The 8,086-nt window shown below is 31.9% G+C and overlaps 1 pseudogene; it reads right to left on the bottom strand.

Moving 5' to 3' along the window:
* Positions 1–272: 272 nt before the first annotated feature.
* Positions 273–428, bottom strand: LOC143600346 (U2 spliceosomal RNA; annotated as a pseudogene).
* Positions 429–8,086: the final 7,658 nt, after the last annotated feature.

The raw sequence follows: 8,086 nt of genomic DNA, 5'->3' as shown, positions 1-8,086 counted from the left end.
TAAACTAAAATGATTTCTTTTAATGATTTGTAAACAATATTAATTAAAGGGTATTCATCCTAGGTTCAGGTAATGTGATATTCAGTCTTAATTTCAGATTCACTTGACTTGATTGCGCAGTAATTACAAAACCTAATAGTTTGATTGTGATGACAAACGATAACTTAACTAGATTGTTAATACAATTGAACTCGATCTACCCAATTACCGATTTATGTTTTATGAAAACTAATTATGTGACAATAGTTAATGATTAATAGTCTAATGATACAAGAGCCTGACCCTAATGCGACACTCAAAGACCCCAATAGCAAGCTATTGTGCCAAGCCTTTTCCCATAAAAAATATATTAATATCAAATGGGCCAAATATTAAACTAATAAGAACAGATACCACACTTAACTTTAGCCTAAAGGCCAAGAAAGTATGCTTCCTCACCTCACCTCACCTCACCTCACCTCACCTCCTGGGCCGCTGTTTATGTAAGAACTCTATTCATCTTTGTATTCTTCATTTAGTCTATGTGGGACACCAAAGTTTTGCCTTTTGCTTTGGTTTGCTGCATCTCCCACCGCCCATAAAGCTACTCCACACTCCAAATCCAAATCCAGGTCCACAGCTCCCATTAGAGTGCACAAACCGATTTAAAACTCAAAACCTGTTTGGGTTAAAACCGGTTCAGTTTGGTCAACAAAATCAAAACCGGTTTACGATCGGTTTCGATTCGGGTTAAAACCAGTTTTTATCATGTTACGATCGGTTTCGGTTCGAGTTTTGATCGGTTTCGGTTCGGGGATTGACCGGTTTTTGCCCGGTTTTGGCCGGCTTCGTTCGGTTAACTGGTTTGGAATGTGTAAATGTGTAATGGGTTATGAGTCCGGTTTATATAAACAGGACCACCGGCCCATATATGAATTTGAAACTAAACCCGGTTTAGTCTTTTCTTCTCTCATTCCTTCCTCCCTGTGGATAACGCACCCTCAGTCTCACTTTAATTCTGCAAATTATTATTATTATTCCAAAACCCTAATCAGAAAATGTCGACTTCAACATCTTTACCAGCACCCATGTCGAAACTTCTGATTCGGATAAGGTAATTTTGCTACCTCTGATTATTATTATTATTATTATTATTAACTTGCTTTCTTCAAAATTTAGGGTTTTTAGAGATTTGTATTGTATGAAATTGTGGGTTTCAAGAATGAAGTAGACCATTATTATAATTTTAAACCACAGAGCTTATTTAGGTTGCAAATACAGGTTTTTTATTTATGTATTAAATCATATACAAAATTACAGATTTGCTTATTTTATATCTTAATATTTAGGTATGTTATGCTAGAAATCAGTGTTGCAATGATTAATTTTTGGCAAATTGATTTTATTAATCCCACCTTTTTGTCATTTGCTGATAATTGTGGTCCCCTTTTAAAAGAAAAAATTCTCACTGGACCTTCGTTAAAAAAAAAAAACTTAACAACGTTAAGTTTTAATTCGAATTTCGAACTGATGTTTTAGGGCCATCGGAAGGAGGATACGAGTCGATTGATGTAAAACTTAGCTCGAAACGGTGCTCTAAACAACGAAACAGTGGTTCAATTCGGGTGTTTGAACTTCCAATTAACAAAAATCAAGTAATTTGAAACACCGTTTTGAGATAAGTTTTACATCAATCGACTTGTATCCTATGAAAAGCCCTAAAACATCAATTTCAAATTCGAATAAAACTTAAAAATGTTAGATTTTTTTAGCAGAGGTTAATGAGAAGAAAATAAATTTAGAAGGTGGGACCTCCAACAATAATATTCTCAGTTGATTTGTTATGTTTGCATTTAGTTGTTTATGTTTGAAGTATATATGTGAGCATTCATATGGAATTTTTCAAAATTATTTTGAAAAATTACATATAAAATTTCCGGTCCGAATAATCGCTAGTCGGTACTCCACCGCCCGACTAGCTACCGGTGGCTTCTACAACTGATAGAAACCTATAAGATATATACAAAGAAATTATATAAATACCTTTGATCACATGTAAGGCGGTTTGATCATAATAATTGGGATGCAATTTTCACAATGTCAAATTTTATTGTATTTCAGATAGCACCAAAGCAGAAAATAAGGATTAAACTGAGGTCATACTGGGTACCTTTAATTGAGGATTCATGTAAGCAAATCTTGGATGCTGCTAGAACAACAAACGCGAAAACCATGGGGCCCGTTTCCATTGCCAACCAAAAAGAGAATATACTGTGTGCTTAAATCTCCTCATGTGCACAAGGATGCAAGATTCCACTTCGAGATCCGAACCCATCAACGGCTCATAGACATTCTACACCCGACTGCACAAACCATTGACTCGTTGATGCAGCTTGATCTTCCGGCTGGTGTCGATGTTGAGGTTAAGCTTTAGAAAGTATGTTTAAAATCCCTTTTTTGTTGTTATATGATTCCACTTGACGCTTTTGTGTAGTGAATTTGTTACATGTATCATTGTGTTGATCAAAGTGAAGATGTTTGGTCAAGTATGAAATATTTTGTAATGGCTTAACATTGATGGTTTCTATTTTTTTGATTTGGATTGCTTAGACCACAAGTCAAAAAATAGCTCTTAGTGTTGTAATTTGTTAAGTGATTAAATTGTGAGTTGAACTGATCATAGTGGATTATTGGCGCTTGTTCATTCGATAAAAGTGGTGGTATGTGTAACAAAGTGAAACTTTCAGTTTGAGAATTACAGTCTTTATTAGCCAGAATTTGATAATAAAGAACATGTTTTCTAACTGATAGCATGCAATATAAGAGGCTAAAAGCACCAGTCATGTCTAGAGGTGGGCATAAAACCCGGTACCGGACCCGAGCCGACCTGGTTTTACCCGACCTGCAGGTAGGAACCATGTTTCAGTTTCTCCCCAGACTCGCCAGAACCTATTCCACCTCTATCCAGTCAAAACCTAAACCCCACTAGATCAAAACCCGATAAAAACCCAAAAAAATCACTCGAAACCCCAACCATACCTGGAACGGCTACTACCCAACCTGGTATTTTACTTTTGTTGACCAAACACGAAATCAGTTCCTACCTGGTTCCAGCTCCTTTAAAAACCCGGTTTGCTCACCTTTTAGTAACAACACCCCTAGCCACGTCGCCCGATTTTGATATCACGTGTTTTAAAAGCGACCATTATTTATCTGATGTTTAATTTGAGTTGGCTTAAGTTGTCCTGTTGTGTAATTTTAATAAACCCGAATTAATTCTAATGTGAGGTTTTTTTTTTACCTAAGCAACTCATCTATTGATGGTCATTCCCACTTTGGTGGGATGTTAAAGTTGTTAAGAGTGTGAAAAAGGAGGTTACTTGTTCGATCCTTATATAGTGTAATATTTAGTGGTTTTATATATATATAAAATAATTAAAGAAAAAGAAACACCCTTATCTACTAATATGTAGTGTCTTCAAAGGAGTATTTTGTTAAGTGTTCTTCACTTTTGTAGAAAGATTCATGATGGTTAGCAACTATAATGTTAGTATATTATATTAAACAAGTTGCATGATCGTAACTTCAAGCATGCATATATAGCAAACATAGCACTAGTGAATAGTGATGTTTTGGCCATGTTTCTTCGATAGTTCGATGTAGGCAACGTGATGTTTGTTACCCAAATGGAGACGGTCAATCTAATGCGCATCCATGACCCTAGATAAGCTCCATCTCATGGTAGTGGCACGTCCACGGTCTGACCAACCATGAAGGTCCTGATAGATGACAACATTTGTTCGACTTTTTCATACTCTTTACCGTTTTTTCAGAAAACAACGTCAACTACTGGACTGAGGAATGACATGTTAGAAAACGTCAAAGTTGATCATTTTATCATAAGTATTTTCATACATTTTTTGTATCATTTTAAATAAAAAAAATTATGTCAAATACACATGTGACAAAAGTTAATTTTAAAAAACTTCCAAGGCTATGGATCATGTTAAACGATTCTTCTAACATTAATTTTGTCTAAATAGAATATTGGAAAAGATGTCGTGTCTTATAAGAGTCACCAAGTTGTATTAATAATAATCTTTATATATTGGCATATTGCATTTGTTTTAAAGTTTTATAATATATAATGTAACTCTAATGATGTGATAGAACATATATCGCCAGTTTTCACTCTGCAACTTGTATGTCAATTGTATTTTTGTATTTGTATCACATGTTAGTATTTTTTATAATGTATTATAAATAAGTTTCACAATATATAAACCAAATATTTGTCATCATCGTGTTTCACGCGTCTTGGATAGAAGACTAGATACCTATAGTCAAGTCAAAATTGTTAAAAACCACTATAATATTTAGAATGTAAGGTATAGCAATTGCAGGTAGATAAAGATGTGGATTTTTGTGGATCCTCTCCTTTAATTAGTGGTGTGGACAACCCTCACAGCCCACTTAACATTTCTTTAGGGAAAAATACACACTTGATGAATCATGTGACAAATACCTATACATTTTTAAGTAGAGAGAGAGAGTGGAAGAAAATAATATAGCATAAATGCATAAGCAGCTTGTATTCACGAGTTGATGGGTTGACCCCAGTATGAATTCAAACATGGCACAAACATGACCCAATTGAAACAAAAAAAAATTATTTAACTTCTTTCACATGCCCATGTTTAAACTATACCGATTTTTAAAAAGGACTTTTAGACTTGGGTATAAAAAAGTACCAAATACTTAAGTTATTACATAAAACGATTTTTAAAAAGTATGTACGTGTGTGTGTTAAATGGGTCAAACTACGAACCAGTCGGGTTGACACAAGCACAACCCCTCTCTCTTGTTTGAATTCCTAACAAATTTTCCGACTCTTGTTAGTTGCTATATACTTTCACGGTTAACAAATTCTACATGACCATCATGTATTGCTGAATAGAATACAACACGCTATCCTAATTCAACCTTGACTTGTGCCCCTTTAAACAAAACTAGAAACCACAAATTTCATATTTGTTTCATGTCATGTTAGAAAATTACACAGTAAATGCACCTACTATTATTTCCTATAGAGTTGTCAAAGTTGATTGCGTATATTTATGTCTTTGTGTGTATATGAAATTATGAATACGCATGTGTGTATTTTCATTAGAGGTTTATGACTTTAGCATGTTTTCAGACCCGGTTTGTGTGTTGACCCGGACGCCTTACCAAGTCAAAGGTCGGACCAACCCGGGAGGGCAGACCTGTGTTTGACTCAGATGGCGTCATAAATAATATAATTATATACATATATATATATATATACACACACAAATATATGGGATTAGGTTCACTTCAAAAGTGTTTCTTATTGTGAAAAGTGCAAGAAGTAATTACAACTAATCATAAATTTTCTTTTATTTATGGTTTATTTTAATAGAAGGGGCATCTTAATACAAAGTTTTTTTCTTATATGGTAAGTAACTTATGTGTGAGGTAAGTTACATATTTTCTGTTTTTTAATTTAAATATTTTTATAATATAACTAGTTTCATTTACCATAAAATAATCGATCTTCATAATTCCGTTTTATCAACAAATATAACTAAGTTACAAACTATTTTTTTCGTTAAAATTGTTTGTTTTTTGTATTTTTAATTTAAGATTAATTCGTTCATTTTAATTTTTCGAACTTAACCAAATTTAGGAAGACTTTCAACTTTATACTGAATTCGTAAAATCACATACACAATACATAAATGATCATACACATGATAAAATTTACACATACAATTCGAAATGTCACCTCCACAGTGTATATATATGAACCTATACATGATAAAATTTACACATACACAATTAGAAATACCACCTACATAGTACATACATGAACTTACATAACTACATACGATAAAATTTACATACACACAATTCGAAATACCATGGTACGTATATGGACCTGCACACGATGAAATATACACACACACAATTCGAAATACCACATACACAATACATATATAAACCTACACACTACAAAATAATTTTTTTTATTATTTACATTAAATTACATATAATAAATAACAGATTATGCTAATAACCTACACATGTAAAATTTTCACCTACACATTCATGATATCACCTACACAGTACATATATAAACTTACATAATATTACTTGTGTAAAATAGTTTGTAAAATAATTTTATGAATCACATTATTTATGATTTGAAGCAAAAGAAAAAAAAAAGAAAAAAATAACAAATTGAGTTATATCGTGATGTATTTTAATATATTTGAAACAAAAGAAAAAAAAATGAAGTCAAACCTTGGTATTAAATTCGGATAGGAGTATTAGGTTAGTATTAATCATTAAATGATATATTAGCAAATGTTTAGGGAATTCATTGATTGTAAACATTTGTTATGGTAGAATAAGACCAAAGTACCCATTTTCTAATAAAAAACCTTATAAATGAATTCTATATTTATTACAAGAATGCCATTATGATTATAAACCATAAATCAAACATAATCAACGACTCAAATTTATTTCTCGCACTTCTCACTGTAATATCACTTCTCGCAATATCCATCCCCCCCAACACACACACACATAGAAGAAATATATAATGAAAACACATTTGAGTTGTGAAAACCCGTAAAACACTATGTAACATCATTTTTTTTACACATGTAATATATGTTGTTACATTTAATATAAAACATCGAAAAATAAAAAAGAATTATTTTGCTATTTTTTAATATTTTTTACTAATTTTTATATATGTTTTCAGAAGAGAAAAAAAATTATATTTATGTTTACATTTTTTATTAGCTTTAATTGTGGACGACAAGATTCAAACTTTAATTAAAAACATATGATTGAGAATGGGTTTCTAGAGTTTTCACAACTCAAGTTGGTTTATTTTAACCTAACCCTATACATATACATACATACATACATACAGGGGAGATTTCAAATGAGAACCACTTTGAGTTTTAAGAACTCGAAAGAACTCAATGCAACAATTTTTTTTACACATGCGTAATATATGTAGGTTACATATACGTAAATAAATTACAGAATTTTTTATGCACCGAGTCGACTTTTTACATATGTGTGACAAACGTTAAAATTAGTGTAATCGCTTACATATTTATTCTCTCTCCTCCGTTGATTTTTTAATCAGATTTAATCTCAACAACATAATCTAATCCATTTAATTAAATGTGTGGCCAAGAATAGAGTTCTTAAGTTCTTAAAACTCAACAATGTTCTCAAAATATTCCTCCCCTATTATATACAGAAAGGTTCAAATAAAAATAAGGATTTTCCTATGAATAGTAAGAACAAATTGATTTTTGGCATGTGGCATTACAACCCATGGTGAAAGAACAATTATACGAAACTATGCCGGTTATAATGGAGAAAAAGTAATTCTAGGAAACTATGTCGGTTTTTGGTAATTTTAAATCTTAACCATTGATTAACATAATCCAATGGCTATGATTTATTCATAGTCTTCCTAGGAAACTACTTGTTTTGCGGATAACCCTCCCATATATATATATATATATATATATATATATATATATGAATGCTCATGTACAAAATAATTTTAACTTGAAAACATAGGAAACAATACGAATCACCAAAAATGAGGCGTAGGAAACAAAATCAACTAAAATACCAATCTACATAAACAATGCTTTATAATAACAAAGAAAAAAAACCTAATAGTAACAACAAAAAACCTAATGGTACCAGAACTAAAACAAAGCACTGGTCGTCTTTGTTACATTTGTTACGGTACCAGAACTAAAACACAGTGAGTCTACGCGAATTCGGCCGGTTTCCATCACGTTCATTACGATACCAGAACTATAAAGAAAAATGATATTCAGTCCGTTATTGTTACAGCACCGAAAGTAAAACGAAAAAAAAGTAAATGCCTTGACTTATATGATTCCGTCAAGTAACCCGATGGGGGCTTGGCGACACCAAAGCTCTCAATTGTATTATATATTAATAATTCTACCCTGAATACATGATCATTTATATATGTGATCGTATTTCTCAATCTTTGAACATCTTTAATAATTTATCG

The sequence above is a fragment of the Bidens hawaiensis genome, unplaced genomic scaffold, assembly GCF_021521415.1.
Source record: "Bidens hawaiensis isolate Kalapana, Puna unplaced genomic scaffold, B.hawaiensis_p1.1 tig00053961_1, whole genome shotgun sequence".
Lineage (NCBI taxonomy): Eukaryota > Viridiplantae > Streptophyta > Magnoliopsida > Asterales > Asteraceae > Bidens > Bidens hawaiensis.
This window is presented reverse-complemented; position numbering and strand designations above follow the sequence as displayed.